Raw genomic sequence first — 26,575 nt, 5'->3', positions numbered from 1 at the left:
TTGGGTACTAGTGAGGGCTCAGCAGAATAAGAGTGGTTCTGAGATCAGGGGAAGTGGTAGGAGCTTTCCCACTTGGACAGAGGCAACAGAGCCTTGTTGGCAGCATCAGCAGCTCCCTTAGCTTGCTGTCCATACCAGTGTGCTTCTGCAAGTAGTTCCTGTGGCTGAACCAAGACTCTATGAATCCAACCCTTCCAAAGATGCAGTAAGCTGTTTAATTGCCAATAATAAATCCTTTCAACTTAAACTAGCAAGAGATGATTCCATGTCTTCAACTGAGAAAACAGCTGGCATAAATTTCTCCATTTCATTTTTTACAATATTTGACTGTCCTCAATTTAAGAAGCATTCCAGTTAACAAGGGTCCTTTTCACAAATGCAATTACTCTTCAGTGGGTTAAGTGGAGATGATGGCCATTTATTCAAGAAATGTTTATTAAACTTTTATTCTCTACCACGTTTGTCCTGTGTGCTGCAAATGCAGTAATTAATAAAACAGCCAATGCCTCTACTTTCAATGGAGTTTATATTCATGTTACGAAAGAAAGAGACAACAAATACATAAGGTAAATCAGATTGTAAAAATACCTTAGAGAAAATGTAAGAGGGTGATGTGATAGAAAATATCTCAAGGAAATAGAAGATGGCTTTACAATGGGTGGTTAATCCTCCAGAATAGAGGGATTTGAAGTAAGATTAAGTGATAATGACACAACAGCAATGTTAGTCTGATCTAGAAGAAGGGAATGGTCTAGAAGAAAAGAATTTTAGGAAGACAGAAGAGCTAGTGCAAAGACCTTACTGCAAGAGTGAGGCCATAGTGATGGGAGATCAGTGAACACAGGAGAGGGAGATCATGTGAGTGCAGAGAAACCAGTGTTTGAATGGGGAGCAACTGTGCAGGACCTTGCAAACCATGAAAAGATCAATTAGAATTGAGAGTAAATTTGGTTAAACGGAGTTTCTTTTGACTAATTCTCTTGGCTTAGCTTTTCTAATTGAATACAGGAAAAAATGTGTAAAAAAAAAGAAGGACATAAGGAGATAAAGTAGAGATCAATGCTGTGAACTGCTCCAAAAAGGCCACTAAAGACAGAGACTGCCAGAGAAAACTCACAAAGTTACTGAGCAAACATGGTCCTTGGAGGAAATGTTTTTTTTTTCCTTCATCCTGATTTGTATTTGGAGTTGAATTAATATTACAGTATGGTTTTTTTTTTTTGGTCTTCTAGTCCAAATAGAAGACAGGGGATAACAATAATTATGCAGGCCAAATAAAATGCCCATACTCACCAAGTAAACACTCCTGTAAGGTTTTTACTCATATCCTCTCAGCTTGCTGCCTCTCATCTCTGCATGGAGTCAGATAAATGCAGTAAATTCTTGCTCTTGGGTCTTTTTACACCCAATGTAAGGTAGCCCCTTTCTACCCTAAGTCAGCTCTATCACTTCACTTGCTTCATTTTGCACTTTTCACACTGAATTTATTTTATTAGTTACATTTACTTGTTCAATGCCTATATGCCTCCACTAGAAAGTGGTTAAATGTGTAGTCAAAGTTTAAGTGTTTAAATGTGGGCCAAACCATCGGGTTCAAATCCTACCTCAAGTATTCTCTAGCTTGTTAATTTGGGTAAAATTTAAATTATCTAAGCTTCAGGTAACTCTTCCAGATAACAGGAATAACAGTTATCTATTTTATAAGGTTCTTATGAAAATTAAACAAAACTATGCCTTCTTAGCAACTGCCACATTTTAGCAAATAAATAATGGCTTTACCTGTATTTGTTGGCAGGATAATTTTAGCAGCATGAAAAAGATGCTCAGGAAAGACCTGAGACATACATCCCTTTACAAAGATGGTTCTTCTTTATAGCAAGTATATCAGCTGGGCATTTCAAAAATTATGGAGGAAGACATAAACCATCTATAAAGGATAAATATAAGAAAGGAAGAAACTATTAACGACTAACAAGGACAGTGAAAGAAAACCTTATTGTATCAAAGACAAACTGTGCATGGATAAGAATTCTTAATTTTCTAAAGACATAAACACTTCCTACATAAAATCTCATTGAGAATACAAACTGAGCTTTGTTTTATAACTAGACTTTTAATTTATATGCAACAATATGCATATTCTGAGAAAGAAAAATAATAAGGACGTTCTAGCTTATCAGATGTCAAAATATAGATGAAATGCAACTGTATCATTTGTGAAGTTTCATACTACAAATAAGATAAATGGAGCAGAATAGAATCTCAGGATTTCAAATCAGTGGGCAAAAAGTAATTGTGCAACTATAAAAAAGCCATTCTAAAAACGACTACAATCCAATCCCTACATAACTCCTTATAACAACAACAACAAAAATCCAGGTGAATCAAAAATTTAAATGTAAAATAAAATACCAGAAAATACTTTTTTAATGAAATACTAAAAACATTGTGGAAGAATATTTCAGTAAAAGTGAATCATAAAAAATCTCCCTATGGAAGATATAAAAAATTTATAATTTTGATAAATCAGATAGGTAAATATAAAAATATTCTACATGGTCCAAATTCTTTTGCAGAGCACAAAAAATTAAAAACAAATCAAAGCCAGAAATATAATACTTACATATATACTGGTAAAAGGGATAAATTATTCAGTATATAATTAACTCATAAAAATTAGTGTGAAAAGTATCAACAATTGGAGAAATTTGCTAAAAAGCATTAATAGATAATTCACAGATAAAGAAATATGAAAAATTTAAACCTTTGAAAAAGTGCTCAATTATTTTTAAATATTACAAAGTATAAAAATTAAATAAAATTTTTTATCATATTGTGCAATACCATAAATGTTTATCAAGCACTGGTTTTGAGAAACTGAACAAACATATTCTCACAGACTGTGTGAAGTGTGTAGTTCATACAATCTTATGGATGACATTTTGGCAGTAATTTACAACAGCAACATGAAAAATAATATACAATTTGACCCCCAAATATCAAATCCATTTCTAGGAATACATACCTGCCCATTTGCAAAAAGCAAAGATTTAGTATAGATTTTATTATTTGTCATAGAAATGATTGGGAGCAACATGAAGCAAACTGGATAAAATAATTTTAGGAAAACTATTTGAGGTATTTATGCAGTATGAGGACACCTGGGAAGGAGTTAGGTTTAAATGAGCTGGTATGGAAAGACCTTCAAGACATCAAGTAGTAAAAAGCAAACTACGTGCATAAAATAAACACAAATATATATATAAAAATGTTTGCATTCCAGTATTTACTGGAAAAACTTTCAAAAATAGTCTTCAATGACTTCCTTTGTGCAGGAGCACTGGGAGACAGATTAAGAGTAGATAGCTTTACTTCTACTCTTATGCCAAATTGAATAGTTTCCTTTTAGATTACATATTACCATTACATGTACTTTTTTAACAGAAGATGTATTGCAAACTTAAAAATCATTTTATGCAACTAAAGTTGCATAAAGATGACAGCCTACACAGCATTAAATAATTTAATTTGTATAATTAAAAGAATAAAAATAAATGAGAATTTAAATCATACAAGACCAAGGATCAGAAAGAAATTAATAATGAAAATGCAAAAATTATTTATAACCAAGAATAATGTAAAACAAACACTTACAATCATTAATTCATTACATGTTTTTCCCTCCTCTACATTCACTGTATTTTCCTAGGTGCTGTGACAAATAAGACATTCTAGAACTTATCTTCTTCTAGGGGAACTGTTATTAAGAGCCCAGTCATATAGAAAAGTTCTAAATTTTAATAATGATAATTATTATGTAGGTAAGATAACAGTGTATCAGATTTAAGATGATTTCTGGGTCTAAGAAGATTTTACCTAAAGCCAAATGACTCTCTTTGTGGTAGATGATGCACATATTTATGACTGCATATGACTTTTCTTCTCCAGAGTTTCTCCCTAGCATTTGTCATCTCTGAATTTCTTCAAGTATAGATTAAGGGGTTCAGCATGGGAGTTATGACTGGGTCAAACACACTCAATGATTTGTCAGTAAGGAAGATTCTAACAGGTCTTGCATACATGAAAGTACAGGGAGCAAAGAAGAAGAAAACCACAGTGATGTGGGAACCACAGGATGAGGGGGCTTTCCTTCTCCCTTCCTAAGGTTCATTAGGGAGCACAAAATGAAACCATAAGAGAATGAGTAAGAGCAGAAAGCTAATACTGTAGATCAGTCCTCTATTAGCCACCACTAAGAGGCCAACAACATAGGTGTCAGTACAGACAAGTTTCAATAAAGGGTACATGTCACAGATAAAGTGATCAATGACATTGGGCCACAGAATGGAAGCCCATGAACCGAACTAAGTTGAATTACTGAGTGCAGGAATCCCCCAATCCAGGACACTATTAGTAGAAAAACACACACCTGTTGCCTCATGATAATCAGATAATGCAAGGGCTTACCGAAGGCCACATAATGATCATAAATCCCCTTTATAAAGCCAATCTATTTCTGGTATTTTGCATAATGGCTGCTTTAGCAAATTGGAACAATTATTCCCTGGGGGTTCCCTTTCTGGAAGCCCAGGGAAGTTCCTATTAGAGCCACTTGTGGCCCTAATCTCAGAGCACACTATCTGAACAGGCTCCGAATATTCCAAACCATCAGTTTCTGGTTTCTTTGTTCTTCAGAGTTCAGTTTTCAGCATATCCCTTTCCTTGTTTATTTAACTATAAGCTGCAAGGAGAAATTGGGCTGTAATTCCCACACTTGGCTTGGAAATCTCCTCAGCTGAATATCCAAGCACATCACTTTCAAGTTCTGCCTTTCATCCATTATTTGAACTCCATTTAGCCAAGATCTCTTCCACTTTGGAATAAGGATTGCCTTTCCTCCAGTTTCCAATAACATATTCATCATTTCCTTTTAAGGCCTCATTGGAAGTACTTTTAGTTTCCATATTTCTAGCAAGGCTCTCTGCAAAGCAATGTAGGCATCTTCTATCAAGAACCTCTCAATTCTTCCAGCCTCTATAATTACCCAATTACAAAGTTGTTTCCAAATTTTTTGTTATTTGCAATAACAGCACCACCATCCCTCAGTATCAAAAACTGTTTTACTCTTCTGGCTGCCAGCAAATACCATGGAATGGATTGGCTTAATGATGGGAACTTATTGACTCATGACTTTGAGGTTAGGAAGCGTCCAAATCAAGGGGTCATCAAGATAATGCTTTCTTCCCAAAGACTGGTGATCTGGGGCTTCCTGCCTACAATCCTTGGTCCAAGGGCCCTCTGTAACATGTCAATAAACACGGTGGCCTTTCTTGGCCTCTCCCTACTTTTCCATATTTCATTGACCTTCAGCTCTTTTTGCTTCTTGTGCTTTTCTAGCTATCTGTCTGAATTTTAGTCTCCTCATAAAGGAATCCAGTAATAGGTTTAAGAATCATCTTGACTGAGTTAGGCTGCACTTTCAATGAATTCGTCTATCAAAAATCCTATATCCTACTTACAATGGTTTCACAGTGTGAAGTTAGAATGCTAAATAGCATTAATAATCATCTTAATTTGCTTAGACTACTATTTTTCCTCAAGAAACTACAAAGAAGAAAACAAAGGCAACTGAAGCAGGCTGGCATGCCAAAGATCCCTTGTGGTGTTGTTAGGAACCTCTGTAAATGGTAGAAAAGGACTGCAAATATAAGTCAAGCTGACACAACAGCTGTGCTTATCTTCAACAGATAGTCACAGCCTTGCACAGATGTCCTGCTTATGGGGGTTGCTAAGTAACAATTGTGACCCAAAGACACTCTACTCCAGACATCTTGCACCCCCTTCACAGCTCCCATTGCCCACACTTCCTCACAACTCAGGTCCTCCTCACCCCTCTCATTCTATTGCATCCTCCCTTACATATTACCTCCACAGAATCAGCCCCTTGAGCAGCATCTTTCTTTAATTCTGCTCCTCACACATGCCACTTAGCTCCATAAACTTATTCTGCACCTTGGTTTTCAGAGTCTTGCATTCCTTTCAGAACTTAACACCCACAGCTGTTGATTAACATTAATAACATTTTTTTTCTGGAGAACATAGAGTTTCAAGCCACCACAATAGTATGATATCAACTGAGCTCTATTTCCTGCTTTCTAATTTCCTTAGGGCCTTATGTCAGCATTTTTTTCCTATGTGTAGAGCAAACAGAAAAAAAAGGACAATTTTAAATTTTGTAGAAATAAACAAATATCTATGGGATAAAATAGAATCCAATAAATGAACTCTGAAAAATAATTCAGTGAGTATCAGTGGGGTGTAGCAGCAATAAATCTTTGAGAGGCCCCTTTTCACATTTTTTTTTAGTTTCCTAAGGTGTAATCCACTCTCCCAACATAAAATCCAAAGAATTACATTTCCTACTCCCCCCTCCTGTTGGCAGCAGTTGTGTGACTTGGATTCTGTCAAACAGGTGCACCTGTGCAAAGCTTTGAGTTGGAAATTACTTGTATGAGGCTGGGTGCTAGTGAGGGCTCAACAGACCAGAATGGTTAGTCTGGGAAAGATATAGTAACTTTCCTGTTTGGCCTGTAGCTGCAAGGCTTTGGTGTCACAATGTCAGCAGCTCCCTTAGCATGACACATCTTGTTCAGGTGTGTTGTTGCATGAAGTTCCTGTTGGCTGAACCTAAATTCCATGACTCCAGCCCTTCCAAAGATTCTTTAAACTGTTTAATTGCATATAATGCATTCTTTCAAATTAAACCAGCTAGAGATGATTCTGTATCTTCATCTAAGAATAATGGCTGATATACCAAACTGACCTTAATTTCTGCATTTCAATTTATCACCAAGATTGGAATGTCATCATTTTCAAAAGCATTCCAGTTAACAGTTACTCTTCAGAGAATGAAGTGGAGATAGTGGTCATTTATTCATTGAATGCTTGTTAAGTGTTTATTCTGTGACAAGCTTTGTTGTATGTGCTGCTGATACAGTAGTTAAGGAAACAGGCATAACCTATCCTTTCATGGAACACGTTGTAGTTTGGAAGAAGAAGACAACAGACAGATAAATCAGATTGTAAAAACATTATAGAGAAAATGGAACAGGATGGTTTGATAGAGAATAATTCAAAGAGATGGAGGATAGCTTTACAATGAGTACTAAAAGAAGTCCTCTCTAAGGGGGGGAAATTGAAGCATTTGACCTTTAGATTTACAGGTGATGACAAGTCAGCAGCATGAAGACCTAGATGAGATTCACTTCAGGAACCAAGAAAAGCTTGCGTAAAGATCCAAAGGAGAGAATGAGGTCATCAAGATGGCAGTACAATAAAGTGGGAGAGTGGGACCACTTATGATGAATGTTTGATTGGGAATCAATTGTGCAGGGTCTTATAGCCCATGAAAAGACCACTTCAAATTTACTGTAAATGCAGTTAGACAAATCCATTTCCTTCTACCAATCAACTCAGCACAGCTGCTGTAAGTGAATGAAATGGCATTTACACAGGAAAAAAATCATAATTAAAGAAAAGTGGGACATGAAGAAGGAAAATGGAGCACAATACTGTGAGCAGCCCGAAGAGTTCACTAAAAGGAGAAATTGCCTGAAAGCATACACAAAATTGTTTCATTGAAGAAGTTTGTTTCAGTTCATTAGTTTTATTTCTATTCATCCTAATTTTATATGTGCTAATTATTAATAATTAGCTTAAGCTTGTTTATGATTTTCAGCTTGGAATAAAGGAAAACGTATGATAAGACTTATCAGGGTCAAATAAAATTCCCTTCTTATCACTTTAGTCTGCCCCCTAATGGTTTTTCTCATGTTCTTTTAGCTTCTTGTCTCTCATCCCTGGACATGGTTAGATAATCACTATAAACTTTTGTTGTTGGGTCTTCCACGACACCAGTCTAAAGAGGCTCCCTGACACCCTGAGTCACTCTCTAGCACATCACTTGCTTCACTTCCTTTATAGCACTTTTCATACTGAATTTATGTTTCTTTTTTATGTTTACTTATTTAATGCCTATCTCTCTCCACCAGAAAGTATTCAAATGTGGAGACTCTGGAGCCAGACTATATGGGTTCAAATAACTACCTCAGGCATTCTCCAGCTTGTGACATTGGATAATTTATTTAAATGATCTAAGATTCAATTAACTATCTGGGATTATAGAAATAACAGTTATATACATCTTAACACTCCTATGAGAATTACAAGAGAATGTCCTCATAGGACAGGGCCTGCCTCATTGTAGTAAATATAATAGTAACTTTCAGTTCATTTGTAAATTTTTATTTTTTAAATTTTAATTTCAATTTTCTGCTGTCTTATATATCATTTAAAGTTCATTAAATTTGGGGGGCTTCTTACATGTTATTTTATTTGGGAGACAATCAGATTTTTAAATTACATTTTTTGGATTGCAAATCACATTCATCTTGCATAAATTTTATTGGGTTTACTCTAAGAAATATGTAATTTTTTGTGGCCTCTTAATACAATATCTACATACAGTGAAGTAATAAATATAAATCATGAGGTTTTTCAAAAGTCAGGTAGAAATGAAACACTGATCAAGTATGAGGAAGGCAGCAAACTTGACATTTATTAAGCACCTACTGAGTTCCAGGCACTCCCCTGGATACTTTGCACTCAAAACCTCATCTGATTCTTAAGAGAACTTTAGGAAATAAATATTATCATTTTAATTTACATGTGAACTAAAAGTAAATTAAGGCTCTGTGAAGGTGTGAAATGCATGCTGTGCTGTATAAACTAGTGAGAATTCAATCATAATTCTCTTAACCTCAGAACCACAAATCCTTCCACATAATCTGAAACTTGGCTGCCTACAGGACTTCCAAAGGCTGAATAATGACTCTAAATGTCAATAATGCCAATGCCTTAGAGAAAAAAAGTGTTGTCACCTCGTGTTGGTTATTCTGTACTTTTTACACCTAAGGAGACACAGACCAGAACATGACCCAAAGAGGACCTGACCCAGGCAGAATGTGGCTTCTGTTTGTTCTAGAAGAAATATAAGCTGGGATCTGCCCAGTAAATGTTTATTCCTTTTAAAGAACACTTATAAAATGTTTACTCTGGGCCAGGCACCATTATAAGCACTTAAAATGTATTGATCCATATTATTAGCCTAATAATTTGATGAGGTTAGTACTATAATTATCATTTCACAGATGAAGAAAAAACTTGCCCAGGTCACATTCAAATCCAGGAAATCACATTTCTGATTCTGCCCATAAACATGGCATCTTGCTACCTCCTCTGAATAAACATGTCCCTTTACTTTAGGTTTGTTCATACTCTGTTTATTTGCTGAGTTGACCTGAGGTTCCTGGAAAATGACCCTTTGATCCTTGAAACAGGGTTTCGCAGGTGGAAATAAGATCCACAAATGGATCAGCTCCAAGGACTTATGTGGTTGCTTTACACTGTATGTACCCCCAGAAAAAAGGATGATTTTAAAAATCTGATCCATTCTTTTGGGTGTAAACTAATGATTTGGAAAATCTTTTGATGATGCTACTTCAGTTAAGATGTGACTTATCCAGGATGGGTCTTAATCCTATTTCTGGAGTCCTTTATAAATAAAATAAATAGAGAAAGAGAGAAAGCCACAGAAGCAAGAAGCTGAAATCAATGAAACCCAGAAGAGAAGGGGGATGCCACCATATTCCTTACCATGTGACAAGCTAAGGACCAAGTGTCACCAGCAACCAGCTCCAGAAGAACAGTCTTAGGGAAAAAGTATTGCTTTCCCAAGGCTTGATTTGGACATTTTCTTGACCTCAAAACTGTAAGCTGATAAATTCCCATTGTTTAAGCCAACCCATTTTATGGTATATGCCTTGAGCAGCCTAGGAAACCAAAACATCTTGGAGGTACCAGGACCAATGCAGTTTGAAAAATCAAGAGAGATTCAGGAAAGGTGGGGTTTGGGGCCTATTCAAGCTCCCAATTACTCCTCCAAGGGCAGTCAGCTCTCAGGATAGTCTTTTGAAAGCAGGGACACAGAAATTGTGTATCATCTCTCCTAAAGTTAAAAAAAAATGAGGTGATACTCAGGGCCAGTTGAATACCTCTATTATATTTTCTGGGACACCATTACTAAAGGATGTTTATTATAGCTAATATTTATTTGGCATGTAGAAATATTAAGAATTCTATAAGGATTATTCTATTTGATCCTGAAAATACCTGTCATTTCCCTTTAGCTACAACTTAAATATGTTGTGTTTTGCCAATGATAAAACTGAGATCTGAACTTCAAACTTTCTTACTCAGACCCTCTGATAAAACCTATAGTTATTTCTCCAAAATGTGCATTAAAAATATAAAATGTAAAATCTCCTTCACAAACTGTCTTGGTTTGCCCGAGCTGTTACCACAAATACCATAAATGGGTTGACTTAAATGAAAAGTACTGTTTGGTTCTTGGTTTCCAAGGCCAGAAGTACAAAACAAGATATCAGTAAGGTTTGCTTTCTTCCTGAAGGGTATATCATCCTGGTGTTGGTTGAAGGTGATCCCTGGAATTTCTTGGGTTTTCCATCACATGGTCATTTGCTATCCTTTCTTCTGATCTTTTTTTTTTTTTCCTGACTTGTGCCTCCTAACTCTTTAGCAGAACTCCAATAATCCAGATTAAGTCCCACCCTCTTTTAGTCAGGTCATATACTAACTAAAATAACATCTTCAAGAAGTTCTATTACAATGGGTTCACCTGGACAGGGAGGAAGATTAAGATTGACAATGTATATATAAATTGGAGTAAATAAAAATTCTTCACATACAATGAAACTGAAAACAAGGCTCTCCATGTGAAAGACTAGATAGGATAAAAATAACAATAAGATTTGGTCCAAATAATGCAGCAAGAATAACTGGAAAAACTTTCTTTGGGAGACAGAAAAAGACAGAGAGCATCAGACCAAATGTGGCTGAATATTAGAAAATATAGTAAGAGAAAAGAAGGACAACAAAACCTGAAAGTATTCCTATTCACCAAGAATATTTTATTTTGGTTTGCAATGGAAAAGATAGTAAGCTTGTATTGCATGATTTATGAAGATTTTGGAATTCCTTGGATCTCATAGCTTCTGCTATGAAGGATACTTGTCAAGAAATGCATTAATAAGATGATTTCAAAAAGGCTGAATATGTGGACACACTCTATTTCTCTATAACTCAAAATGTATGGGTATCACCTGCTTCAGAGACATCAGGCTAATTTGTTCAAAATACAGATACAGCAGTCAAAAAACCATCCAACTTATTAGAGTCTCTAGAGCTGTGTCCTCAGAATCTGTATTTTTAAACAATTCTGATTCTGAAGGTGCATTAACGATTGGCAGACAAATAGGCAATAATAAAAACTAAATGAGATATCATTATAAAGGTAAATTATTGCCTGCTTGATCCTTTCTTAAAGTCTTATAGGCCAACATCAAACTACTTTGAACACCCCAAAATCATATTCTATTCCCTTTACCATTTAAAGGAAAAAGTTATTGAATACATCCCAGGTGAAATCACCTTATTATTATTGTTTTATAAATCATAGCAAAGGTACAACATTAATGTAAATGTTATAAATAGGGAAAACTGTATGTCTGTGGGAAAGAAAGCATGTAAGGGAATGCTGTTCTTTCTGCATGATTTTTTTCTAAACCTACTACTGCCGTAATAACTAAATAAACGACAAAATCAGCATAAATTGCCATATCATAAGACTAAAGATGTGAAATCATATGTTCATCTCAACTGATGCAAGAAAAATTCTTTAAGAAAATTCAGCTTCTACTTATGATAAAAGCTCTTGGCAGAATAATAATATAATTCCCTCAATAAGTCATCTCCAAAAACTTACAGCTAATAATAAAGGAATATAAACTATATAATTTATTTTTCATGGCACTGCAGTAAAGGCAAGTATATAGGGACAGAAACAGGCAGGAGTCAGGAATAGGAGGAGGGCTGAATACAAAAGCACACAGGATAATATTTTCAGGAGGTGAAACAGTCTATATCTGGATTGTGGTGGTGATTATACAACTTACATATTTGTCAAAAATCACAACTGTACATTTAAACAGATGAATTTTGCACTGTGTATATTATACTTTATTAATTATTTTAAAAACACATATATTATATATGTTCAAACAACATACCCTTTGACAATAAATAGAAGGCGAGATACAATTTACAATAGCAATAGAAACAGCAAAATCCAAAAGACTAAATTTACCAAGAAACATGTTAGATTTTATGAAAAATGTAAAGCCCTACTAATGAATATAGAAGGCTTGACTAAATAAAAGACTATGTTTATAGATAGGAGTCCTCAATTCTTAAAATGTATAAACTCTTTGTAAATTGATCTTCCTAAATCAAATCTCATTGAACACTGAATTTTGCTTTATGACTAGATTAACTTATTAAAAATTTAATGTAATATGTAAATATGCAGTCATTGGCATAATTCTAAAAAAACAGTAATGAAGGTGTTCTTGGTATCAGATAACAAATTGCATTATAATTCCAATATAATTATATCAAGTATTAAATGGTATATGAACAAAGCAATCAGTTAAACAGAATAGAATACTGAAATCAATTCTAAATTTATGGGAGATTTTAAAATGCATTAATGTTGTAATTTCAAACTGGTGAAAAGATAATAATAACCAACTATATAAAACAATAATCTAGGAACAGTTACAATTCAATGTCTATTGAGCTGCTTATATAAGATAAATTCCAAAAGCACGAAAAAATTTTAAATGTGAAATGTACAAAAGAAAAATGCTAAAAATATTAAATTCTAAAAATGTGGAAGAGGGGAGAACTAAGATGGCGGCTAGCTGAGACAGGGCGGAAAAAATGCCTCTGTGAAAAACACTAGCTAAAAACCAGAAACTGACATAGAGTACCAGTTACAGCGATATGACAACTGGATGAGGGCTCCTAGCTCCAGAGGGGCCGTATACTTGATGAAACCGGGAGTCGGCATTCTGAAATGAGTGAGTAAGCTGGCTGGAAGACCCGCAGCCATGCGGTGGTCTTGGGAAGCCAGGGTTCAGCATATGGAGACCAGCTGGCTGTTAAAAAAAAAAAAAAAAAAAGGAGCGGCTCCAGTAGCAATTGTGGGAACCACGCAGTAAAACACAGCAAGAGGAGGCTGGGCTGGCCTCTTGCTGTCTGGCCGGGAAGATAGCCCACAGCAGATACCCTTGTGTTTGGGGGAACGGAGGGGAGAGCCGGAAGCAGAAAGAAACCCTGTGGCTCTCAGCTGGCCCCCAGAGGGCTAGATAAACTCATGCCCGGGGCCGTGCCCGCAGCCCAAAGCCCTGCCAGTTGTCCCAGAGCTGGGAAGGAGGAACTGTGCAAGGAGGAGGGGGCTGAGACGCCCCGCTCAACCATTTTTGCTTCAGGCTGGGAGTGTGCCACTGCACGGCCCAGTGGCCAGGGGCTTCCCTTGTGGGACGGCGCACACTGATGACGTAGCACAGCCTCCCCTTGGCTGAGCTCCTGGAGGAGCATGGCTGGGAGGGGGGATCTGCTTGGAGAACCCAGGGACACTACGCCAAGTCGGGTGGTTTACGGATCAGTGAGAGAGAGAGGCTGGGGCTGAACTGAAATGAAGGCTTAGACTCTTGGGGTGGCCTTGAATCTCTGGGATCTTGGGGGATTTGAACATTAGAACTGCCCTTCCTCCCTGGCTACCCGTACACACGCCTCACATTCAGGGCGGACAGCTCCAGCAACACACCCAAACTGAGTTCTCTAACTGAACCCACAAGAATCATTTCCCCACACAAAGTGGAAAAAAGGTTGAGAACTGACTCGAGGGATATAGGTGACTCACAGACGCCATCTGCTGGTTAGTTAGAAAAAGTGTATATCACCAAACAATGTTCCTGAAAAATTAGATCGATATCCCTTTTTCTTTACAACTTGAAAGAGCCCTATCAAGCAAAACAAATGCCAAGAGGCCAAAAACAACAGAAAATCTTAATGCATAGGATAAAACCAGAAGATATGGAGAATCCAACTCCAAACACACAAACCAAAATATCAGAAGATACAGTATACCTCGCAAAATTAATCAAAGATCTACAATCGAGGAATGAAAACATGACAAAGGATTTAAAGGACATCAAGAAGACCATGGCCCAGGATATAAGCGACATAAAGAAGACCCTAGAAGAGCATAAAGAAGACATTGCAAGAGTAAATAAAAAAATAGAAGATCTTATGGAAATAAAAGAAACTGTTGGCCAAATTAAAAAGACTCTGGATATTCACAATACAAGACTAGAGGAAGCCAAACAACATCTCAGTGTCCTAGAAGTCCACAGAACAGAAAATGAAAGAACAAAAGAAAGAATGGGGAAAAAAATTGAACAAAACAAAATGGATCTCAGGGATACGATACGTCCAAACTTAAGACTCATTGGTGTCCCAGAAGAGGAAGAGAAAGGTAAAGGTCTAGAAAGAGTATTCAAAGAAATTGTTGGGGAAAACTTCCCCAAACTTCTACACAATATAAATACACAAAGCATAAATGTCCAGCGAACTCCGAATAGAATAAATCCAAATAAACCCACTCTGAGACATATTTTGATCAGACTGTCAAATACTGAAGAGAAGGAGCAAGTTCTGAAAGCAGCAAGAGAAAAGCAATTCACCACATACAAAGGAAACAACATAGGATTAAGAAGTGACTACTCAGCAGCAACCATGGAGGTGAGAAGGCAGTGGCATGACATATTTAAAATTCTGAGAGAGAAAAATTTCCAACCAAGAATATTTTATCCAGCAAAACTCTCCTTCAAATTTGAGGGAGAGCTTAAATTTTTCATAAACAAATGCTGAGAGACTTTGCCAATGAAAGACCTGCCCTATTTCAGATTTTGAGGGGAGTCCTGCTGGCAGAGAGACAGGGAAAGGAGAAAGAGATATAGAGAATTTTAACAGACATATATAGTACATTACATCCCAATTCACCAGGACACTCATTTTTCTCCAGTGATCACAGATCTTTCTCCAGAAGGGACCATAAGCTGGGACATAAAACAAGCCTCAAGAAATTAAAAAAAAAAAAAAATTGAATATACTCAAAGCACATTCTCCAACCACAATGGAATACAAATAGAAGTCAATTAGTTTTGAACTGTAACTCCACTATTTACTTCCTACATGATATAAAATACACAAACTCTTGTGACAAATCAGTGGGTTTGAACTCAATGTAAAATATGTAATTTTAGACAACTATATAAAGGTGGGGAATGGAGGAGTATAGGAACATAGTTTATGTACCCTACTGAAGTGAAGGTGGTATCAAAGAGAAACAAGATTGATATGGATTTAAGAGGTTAATTTTAAGCCCCACAGTAAACACAAAGAAATTACCAGAGAATATAACCATAGAGATGAAAAGTAGAGCTTGGGTTAAGAGAAATGGGGGAAGGGGCAATGGGGAGTTAAGAAATGGGTGTAGGGTTGCTGTTTGAGGTGAAGGGAAATTTCTAGTAATGGATGGTGGGAAAGAGCATTACAACATTCTAAACAGGATTAATCCCACTAATGAAAGGCTAGGGAGGGAGTGGAATGGGAAGATTTAGGCTGTATATATGTTTCCACAACTGAAAAAAAAAAAAGTCAGTCTAACTAGATGACAACTGAATATTAAAGATGAACTTGGATGGGACAGAAGGATAGAGGACAGGTGGCTCAAAGGGACACAGTTGAGACATAAGGAAAAGGAAATATAGAATGTAAGCTTTTTATCATTGTTGAATCTATTGTACTTCTTAGCTGCGCTTAATGGGATTGCATGAAAGAATGTTCTTGTTCATGGGAAGTGTATACGTGAATTATAGTGAATGCTCAAGGATGTGTTCAGCTAACTCTCATATGTTCAGACAACAGAGCAATAGATGATGGATGATAGGGAGGGAAAGAAATAGCAATGTGACAGCAAGTTAAATTTGGTGGATTGAGCTATCAGGGGAGGGGGGTCAGGGTATGATGGAATTCTGTGTATGGGGCTAGTATTGTTTTTGCAACTGTTCATATAACTTTGAATTTATTTCAAAATAAAAAAAATGTGGAAGAATATTTTGGTAAGAGTGAAGTCAGGAAATACTTCCTAAGCGAGATATAAAAACCAAAGAAAATATTGTTTGTTCTAAGCACATGCAAAAATTTCTACTAGGAAAAAAAGGAAAAAGTAGGAGGGGCAAGATGGCAGCATAGAGCGGAGTGAATTTGCTCAGTCCCCTGGAACAACTAATAACCGGGAACAACTAGTAAATAATTTGGAATAACTGCTGGGGGACAACCGTAACTGTCCACACATCATACACCAAACTGGATTGGGAGGAATGCCTGAGATTGCAGCATAGAATCTATAAGTAAAAGCTGCAGAATTGCACTGAGAGCCCCTCCCCCAACAGCAGGCTGAATTGCAAAGCCTCACTGTGGTAGAGAGCAGCACTTTCCGAGTGAGGGAATATAGCTCAGCTGAGCTCCAACTGAGGTTTTAATTAACAAATGTGGACTGCTGAATACAAGCTACAAACCCCCAACAAGCAGACAGAGGCTTTTAGTGGTGACTGATCTTAAAGAACCAGAAGACTCATCTATTCTGGGAGGGGAAGCCCAGAAGACCAGGTATTACCTCTGGCCAATGAGTGAAACTAGGGAGCCATATATCAGTTCAAAAAGGGGGCTTTCTGTCCCTTTTTCTCTCTCTCAACCTGAGGGGCTCAGTGGAGAGAGCCTCAGCCATTTTCAGTTTGCAGGACTCTGACCCAGATAGGGGTGGAGATAACAGAGTCAGACAATTCAAATGCAGATGATAACTACCTAGGGGATGTATCTTCCCTAAGAGAAAGGAGGTGGGGCCCAACTTTCCCTTCAGATTCAGTCTGCAAAGCCAGGGGGGAAAAGAGCCAAAACAAAAAATGAAGGGAAGGGAAAATGCCTTGAATTGCTAAAAACACTCTAAAAAAGAAAAATGTAGTGGGAGGACCTATACTTCCTGACTTTGAAGCTTATTATAAAGCCACAGTTGTCAAAACAGCATGGTACTGGCACAAAGATAGACATACTGATCAATGGAATCGAATTTAGAAATTGGAGATAGACCTCCAGATCTATGGCTGACTGATCTTTGATAAGGCCCCCAAAACCACTGAACTGGGACATAACAATCTTTTCAACAAATGGGGCTGGGACAACTGGACAGCTATATCCAAAAGAATGAAAGAGGAACCCTACCTCACACCCTACACAAAAATTAACTCAAAGTGGATCAAAGATCTCAATATAAAAGACAGCACCATAAAACTCCTAGAAGATAATGTAGGGAAACATCTTCAAGACCTTGTATTAGGTGGCCATTTCCTAGACTTTACACCTAAAGCACAAGCAACAAAAGAAAAAATAGATAAACGGGAACTTCTCAAGCTTAGAAGTTTCTGTACCTCAAAGGAATTTGTCAAAAAGGTGAAGAGACAGCCAACTCAATGGGAACAAATTTTTGGAAACCATGTATCTGACAAAAGACTGATATCTTGCATATATAGGAAAATCCTACAACTCAATGAAAATAGTACAGACAGCCCAATTATAAAATGGGCAAAATGTATGAAAAGACAGTTTTCTGAAGAGGAAATACAAATGGCCAAGAAACACATGAAAAAACGTCCAGCTTCACTAGCTATTAGTGAGATGCAAATTAAGACCACAATGAGATATCATCTCACACCAATTAGAATGGCTGCCATTAAACAAACAGGAAACTACAAATGCTGGAGGGGATGTGGAGAAATTGGAACTCTTATTCATTGTTGGTGGGACTGTATAATGGTTCAGCCACTCTGGAAGTCAGTCTGGAACTTCCTTAGAAAACTAGATATAGAGTTACCCTTCAATCCAGCCATTGCACTTCTCGGTATATACCTGGAAGATCTGAAGGCAGTGACATAAACAGGTATTTGCATGCCAATGTTCATAGCAGCATTATTCAAAGTTACCAAGAGATGGAAACAACCCAAATGTCCTTCAACAGATGAGTGGATAAATAAAATGTGGTATAGACACACAATGGAATACTACACAGCTGTAAAAAGGAATGATGTCATGAAACATACGACAACAAGGATGAACCTTGAAGACATAGTGCTGAGTGAAATAAACCAGGCACAAAAAGAGAAATATTATATGCTACCACTAATGTGAGCATTGAAAAATGTAAAACAAATGGTTTATAATGTAGAATGTAGTTGAATTAGTGATAGAGAGCAATTAAGGAAGGGGGAATGATAACCCAATAAGAACAGATAAGCTACTGTGGGTAAATTTAATGTTCTGGGAATGCCCAGGAATGACTATGGTCTGTTAATTTCTGATGTTCTGATGGGTATCGTAGGAACAAGTTCACAGAAATATTGCTATATTAGGGTATTTTCTTGGGGTAGAGTAGGAACATGTTGGAAGTAAAGTAGTTATTTTAGGTTAGTTGTCTTTTTCTTACTCCCTTGTTATGGTTTGTTTGAAATGCTTTTTTATTGTATATTTAAAAAAATTTTTTTTGATACAGTTGATTTACAAAAATGATTAAAAAAAAAACAATGAAAAAATGTGCAGAGCCCCTTGTGGAGCTGGTGGAGAATGCAGGGGTGTTGGGCTTCCTCACCTTGATGGCTGCTGATGAGCTCACAGACATAGGGGACTGGTGGTTTGATGGGCTGAGCCCTCTACCACAGGACTTGCCCTTGGGAAGACTGGTGCTGCAAAGGAGAGGCTAGGCCTCCCCATAATTGTGCCTAAGAGCCTCCTTCTGAATGCCTCTTTGTTGCTCAGATGTGGCCCTCTCTCTCTAGCTAAGCCAACTTGGCAGGTGAAATCAATGCCTTCTCCCCTACATGGGATCTGACACCCAGGGGAGTGAATCTCCCTGGCAACGTGGAATATGACTCCCGGGGAGGAATCTAGACCCATCATCATGGATGTGAAAGGAAATGAAATAAGCTTCAGTGGCAGAGAGATTCCAAAAGGAGCCAAGAGGTCACTCTGGTGGGCACTCTTATGCACAATATACACAACCCTTTTTAGGTTCTAATGAATTGGAATAGCTAGCAGTAAATACCTGAAACTATCAAACTGCAACCCAGAACCCATGAATCTTGAAGACAATTGTATAAAAATGTAGCTTATGAGGGGTGACAATAGGACTGGGAAAGCCATATGGACCACACTCCCCTTTGTCTAGTTTATGGATGGATAAGTAGAAAAATGGGGGAAGAGAAAAAAAAAAAAAAGGCACCCAGTGTTGTTTATTACTTTAATTGTTCTTTTTCACTGTAACTTTTATTATTATTATTTTTGTGTGTGTGGTAATGAAAATGTCAAAAATTAATTTTGGTGATGAATGCACAACTATATAATGGTAGTGTAAACAACTGAATGTACACTTTGTTTTGTATGACTGCATGGTATGTGAATATATCTCAATAAAAATGAATTATAAAAAAAAAATGAAGGGGCCACAACTCCTTACACCAGGTGGAAGTGACAAGTTGACAGGTGCCACCTCCTGGGCAGGTTAGGAAAAGCACAGCAGCTAGAGACCTCACAGGAGAGTCTGTCATTCTTCTAAGATACACCCTGAATATAGCCCCATTCTGAGACCTAAATGCATGCTGGTCTGGGAAATTCTGATTGGGGTAACCAAGGAAACCAGATGCCTAGACAACAGAAAACTATGATATACACCAGGAAAAACAAGATATGACCCATTCAGAGAACAAACTAACACCTCAATCAAGATAAAGTTGAGGTATTGTTTCACTTTAATGAAACAATCTATTAAATATTTTCAAAGAAGAATGCTAAATCATTTCAAAGACCAAATCAACAAGTTCAGGGAAGATAAAACAAAAGAGATGAAGGCTATAAAGAAAACTCTGGGCGAACATAAGGTAGAAATTGAAAGTTTGAAAAAACTACTAGCAGAATCTATGGAAATGAAAGGCACAACACAAAAGATGAAAAACACAATGGAGACATAAAACAGCAGATCTCAAGAGGCAGAAGAAAACAAACACTCAGGAACTGGAGAACAAGACACCTGAAATCCTACACACAGCAAAACAGATAGGGAAAAGAATGAAAAAAATAAGAGCAACATCCCAGGGAATTGAATGACAACATGAAATGCATGAATGTATGTTTCATGGGTGTCCCAGAAGGAGAAGAGAAGGGAATAGAGGCAGAAGCAATATGGAGGAAATAGTCAATGAAAATTTCCCATATCTTATGCAAGACATAAAATTACAGATCCTAGAAGTGCAGCGTACTACAAACAGAATAGATCTAAATAGACTTATGCCAAGACACTTAATAAACAGATTACCAAATGTCAAAGACAAAGAGAGAATCCTAAAAGCAGCAAGAAAAAAATGATCCATCACATAGAAGGGAAGCTTGATAAGACTATGTGCAGTTTCTCAGTAGAAACTTTGGAGGCAAGAAGGAAGTGGTGTGATATATTTAAGACACTGAAAGAGAAAAACTGCCAACCAAGAATCCTATATCCGGCAAAACTGTCCTTCAAATATGAGGGAGAGTTTAAAATATTCTCTGACAAACAGACAATGAGAGAGTTTGTGAAGATACCTGCTATAGCGAAAATACTAAAGGAAGCACTACAGACAGACAGGAAAAGACAGGAATGAGAGGTTTGGAACAGAACTTTGGGTGATGGTAGCACAGCAATGTAAGTACACTGAACAAAGATGACTGTGAGTATGGTTGAAAGAGGAAGGTTAGGAGCATTTGGGACATTAGAAGGAAAGAGGAAAGATAAAGACTGGGACTGTATAATTCAGTAAAACCTAGAGTGCTCCACAATTGTGATAAGATGTACAAATATGTTTTTACATGAAGGAGAACAAATGAATGTCAACCTTGCAAGGTGTTAAAAATAGGGTGGTTTTGGGGAAAAATATAATTAATGCAAACTAGAGACTATAGTTAGCAGAAACATTGTATTTTGCTTCCTTTAATGTAACAAAGGAAATATACTGAAGCTAATTGCCTATAAGAGGGGGACATAAGGGAGGAGTATGGGACTACTGGCATTGGTGTTGTTGTCTGACTCTTTTATTCTACTATAGTTTAATTCTATCTTTCCTCTTTTTGCTTTTTAGCTGTCATGTGTTTTTTCTTTCTTTTCCTTTTTCTTTTGTCTCTCTACCTTCTTTGACTTCTCCTCCTTCTTTGTGGAAGAAATGGAAATGTTCTTATACAGATAGTGGTGATGGTGGTGAATACATAAATATGTGGCTATACATGGAACTATCTATTGTTTACTCAGGATGGAAAGTATGGAGTGTGAACAAAAAAGTCTTAAAAAAAACAGGTTGGTGAGTAAACCTTGAAGGCACTACATTGAATGAAATAATTCAGACACATAAGGACAAATATTACATAGTCTCGCTGATATGAACTAATTATAATATGTAAATACCTAGACATGAAATGTAAGTTAACAGGATATAGAATGAGGCTAAAGAATGGGGAGTGGTTGCTTATTATGAGCAGAATACTCAATTTGGTTGAACCCAAGTGTTTGGAAGTGGACAGAGGTGATGGTAGCACATTGTTGTGAGAATAACTAATGTGCTGAATGGTGTCTGAATGTAGTGGAAAGGGGAAATTTAGAGCCATATATGTCACCAGAAGGAAAGTTGGAGGTTAAAAGATGGGAATGTATAAAATAGTGACTCTTGTGGTGGACAATGTCCCTGATTAACTGTATAAATATTAGAAATCTCTTTCATGAACCAGAACAAATGAATGACACTGTAACTAGAAGTTAATAATAGAGGGGTATATAGGGAAAAATATACCTATTGCAAACTATGTACTACAGTTAACAGTATTTTAACATTATTCCATCAACAGTAACAAATGTACTATACCAATACTATGAGTCAATAATGGAGGGACTGGTTAGAGGTATGGGAGGAATTGAGTTTTCTTTTTTCATCTTTATTTCTTTTCTGGAGTAATGAAAATGTTCTAAAAATTGGAAAAAAATTAATTGTGGTGATGGATGCACACCTATAGGGAATTTATTGTGCACTTTGGATCTTTGAATAATTGTATGGTGCGTGAACCATAAATCTCAATAAAATTAAGTTAAAAAAAGAAGTAAAAAGCAAATCACAAGATGGAAAAATTATAATGACATATATATGCATAAAAGGCATAATGCCTTAGTATATAATTAGCTCAAAAATCAGTATGGAAAAGATCAACAATCAGAGAAAATAGGTAAAAGCAATTTTAGATAATTCACAAAGAATATAAATAAGAAAATTATTTATTGGTTTATTTATTTGATATTTTCTCAAAAATCAATTACATTTAAAGAATTTCAATTAAGGTATACAAATGAAATACAATGTCTCTAATCATATTATCAAATACCAAAAATTTTATCATACACTGATTTTTAGAATGTGGACTCAACAGGTTTTCTCACAGGTATTTTCACTCCTGTGAGCAGAGATGGCATTTTCGTCAAAACTATGAATATCTTCCTTTTAAATACATGTAGCATTTGACCCAACCATTTCATTTCTAGGAATTCATTCTTACTTATATTCATAAAGAACTATATTTATTGGAATGATTTGTCATAGAAAAAGATTGGAAATAAATTGTAGAGACCTGGATCAATTAATTTTTGTACATCTTCATGAAGGATTTGTATACAGTATGAAGATAACTAAGAATGACTTAGTTTTCTATGTACTGGTGTGAAAATATCATCAAGACCTTGAGTAATAAAACATAACTTTTACACACAAGGACACAAGCATGCATGAATATACAGTATGCAAGTATATATGTATTTGCAAAATTATTACTTGAAGAATCTTAAGAAATAAAGTAGTGTGATTACATCTGGGCAGGAGCACTGGGGGATTCTGCTGACTGATATATATATATATATTTATAGTTCACAATATCATTTTGGATGATTGGCTCTTAACTATTTCTTGATTTTTTTATTTTAAAAAGTAGTAGTATTACAAACTAAAAATCATATGTAATGCTAAAGAAATTGAAAAAGTGAATAATCTATAAAGGATTTAATATTTCACTAGATAAAAAAGAATAAGCATAAATGACAGAATTTACAAACAAAACTAAAGCTAGAGAAAAATTAATAAAAGATAATGAAGAAATTAATTTAAAACTTTGTAACACTATAAAAATTTCATTCATTAATTTTGTTGTATAAATTACGGACCACAATATATTTGCAATCCGCCTTTCTAAATGCAGTAAGAAACATGACATTAAAAGCTTTCATTTTAGCAGAGAAACTGTTATCAATAGCCTAGTCATGTTGTTAATTCTTTCTCTATAATTATGATAAATGCTTTGAAGTACAGAAAAGGATGCATCAGATATAATATGTCTTCTGGGATATTAGGATTTATGCACTAAAAGTCAATTGATTCTCTTCATGGTGGATGATTCATTTATTTACTACATAAATGATTTACTTCTCCAGAGCGTCATTATAGCATCTGTCGTAGAATTTCTGAGTGTGGACACAGGAATTCTGCCTAGGAGGAGTTGACTGTATAAAACATGATCAACAACTTGTCTCAGGATTACTTGCTCACCTGAAAATTTAGGAAATGAAGAAAACAAACACAGTGATTGGGAACCCAGGAGGAGAGGCCTTTCCATCTACTTTCCTGATTAAGGTTCTTTAGGGAGTCAAGATGACATCAAAGAGAATGAGCAGAAATGCAATATTGCAGCTCAGTCCTTCATTAACCACCACTAAGGGTTTCAGTAAAGGATACATGTCACAGATAAAGTGGTCAGTGACATTGGGACAACAGAATGGGAGTCCATAAAGAGAGCTAAGTTTTATTGCTGAGGGCAGATCACCTCCAATCCATGCCACAAACCCATTCTTCATGATAATCAGATAATACAAGGACTTACTGATGGCCACTTAGCAGTCATATGCCTCTACCACAGAAGAAAGAACTCTGATCCACCACGGAAGTGCTCTGTAAAGAGCTGGATCATACAACCTTGGAAGGATAGAATCTTTTGTCCAAACAATAACTATGAAATCAATTTGGTGGAAAGACAAAAGAGTAAATGGCATCCATCAAGGGTAACCTAATAAGAAAGAAGGACATGGGTGATCCAAGGGTTTTACTGACGGTTACAGTCATGAGAATTTGCAAGTTGCCCACCATGGGCAAACTGTAGAAAAGCAGGAACACAATAAAAATGCTTTCTGTTCCTTTGGATTCTGCGTGAGGCCCAGGAGGGCAAAGTAAGTCACATTGCTTCTTAATTCCATCTTTTGTTATATAGGTGTTGATTTCAGATTTTAAAAATAGTCTATCAAAATAAACTATATTTAAATGTATTATAATATTAATTTCTTATGTATAAATTCAGTCAAAACTCTATGTGGAGCATTTATTTCCATGAAACCTGTCATGGACATTGGGATTACCAAATTAGATAAGACACAGTTTTACATCTTCCATGATTTAATATATACTAAAATGGCATCAGATTAAAGAGGGGAATGAACTGAGTCCTACTGTAAATATATTCATGTGATTCTAAGTGTACTGTAGGAACATCTAAATCAAACTGTGATCGGAGAAGGCTTCCCAGAGAAATCAATGTTTTAGGTGAGTTTTAAAAGACAAGTAAGCATTGAATAACAGAAGATTTGAAGGAAATTCCATGAATAGGTTCAGAATGTAAAAAGTCACAAAATGTAAGCATAAGGATTCATTTAATGTGATTTACATATTCAAAGTGGGTAAAACTTTACTGAATGGGAGACTACAGACCAAAGATCACTGTTCTAGATTTCATGCAAACTCACTGAAACCTCCTTAGCATCTTTGTTTGTATCTTCCTCCTTTTCCTGACCTATAAATGCTGAAGCATCTCAGTTTTGTATCTGTAGGCCCCATTTCACCCCTAATGGTCAAACTTATCTATTTGCAGTTACCAAAGAGATATTGCTAACTGGATATCAAATTAATACATATAAACTAAATTTTAAATATTCCACATAAAACCTATTTCTTCCTTATTGTTCCCCAGCCCATCTCATTAAATGGTACCATCTTCCATGGTACTGTCAGACCAAATATTTCACAGTAGCCTGCATGTCTTAAATGTTCTAACATTACTTACTGTTCCCTTCACAAAACCTGCTGACTTTACCATCAAAATACAGCATGTATTGACTCATCCTCACTAGTTCCCTGGTACCTCCTTGGCCAACTGTGGTAGCCTCCTGCAGGTCTCCCTGCTTTCATTCTTGCCTTCAACAATACATTCTCCAGCAACAGGTCAAATGGTCCTTCTGAAACCTGATTCAGAGCATGTCATTCCCCCTGCTCAAAATCCCTAAAAAGTACTCCTATCCCATATCAGTAAAACACAATCTTCCTACCTTGGACTAAGACACCCTAGATGATCTGGTTCCACGCCACCTCCCCCAAAATCATCACTCACAATTCTTTTCTCTGCTCTAGACATAATGCTATATCTCAGACATACAAAAACTTTTTTATTTCTTTAGTTCCATGTTTTCTTTTATAGATGTCAATTCCAAAGATCAGAGGTGGTTTACCTATAAAATAATGATAAATATTTGAAAAAGTATTTTGTAAATTTAATCTTTTATTTATTCATTCATTGGACACATGTTTAGAGAACACCTATGATATGTCAAGACTTTCAAAAAAGTTACACTCCCAGGCATCATACATGGTCGACTAACTCGTTTAGCCTCAGGGTCTACTTCAGAGTCTACTCCAGGTCTACTTTTTTAACTATTATTTTTTAAAGATACTGAATTTCCCTTGAAGTAGTCTCCAATCAGCTACTTGACAACTACATATGCTTTTAAATGTCTTCCTCCTCCCTCAATAGCCTTATTTTATATGCCATGGAAAACCCCAAAGCCTTCTTTTACTAATTTTTTTCATTAACCATATCATTATTTTGCATGCAGAATCAGTTTTACCTTACTCAAAGTTTCTATAGCATTCATGTTTTAGAACTAAATATATATAGAAAAAATCATGCCTTATAATAAAATATATTTCTAAAACACTATCAATATATTTTTCTAAAAATAGTTATGGGACATTATGTGATAGTCAAAACTGTGACATAGTTTGCACATTTGTAAAATGAGAATAATGACTAGCTAATGACTGAGTTTTTGTGAGATTAAAGAGCTAAAATACATGAAAGACTATTTAGCACAGTGCTTGGACCAACCCGAGTAATCAAATGTTTTTTATAAAGTCTCAAAAGCTTCAATTTCTGCATATTAGCATGTTATCAGCAGTTTATAACCCTCTGAAATGCAGAACAACATGGCAAGAAAACAATTTTTTCATTGTATTGATTCCAATAAAATAAAGAAAAAAATTTAATG

General features: G+C 36.1%; 1 pseudogene; it reads right to left on the bottom strand.

Moving 5' to 3' along the window:
- Window positions 1-3,872: 3,872 nt before the first annotated feature.
- On the bottom strand, window positions 3,873-24,457 carry LOC119536875 (annotated as a pseudogene).
- Window positions 24,458-26,575: the final 2,118 nt, after the last annotated feature.

The sequence above is a fragment of the Choloepus didactylus genome, chromosome 6 (genome assembly GCF_015220235.1).
Source record: "Choloepus didactylus isolate mChoDid1 chromosome 6, mChoDid1.pri, whole genome shotgun sequence".
Taxonomy (NCBI): domain Eukaryota; kingdom Metazoa; phylum Chordata; class Mammalia; order Pilosa; family Megalonychidae; genus Choloepus; species Choloepus didactylus.
This window is presented reverse-complemented; position numbering and strand designations above follow the sequence as displayed.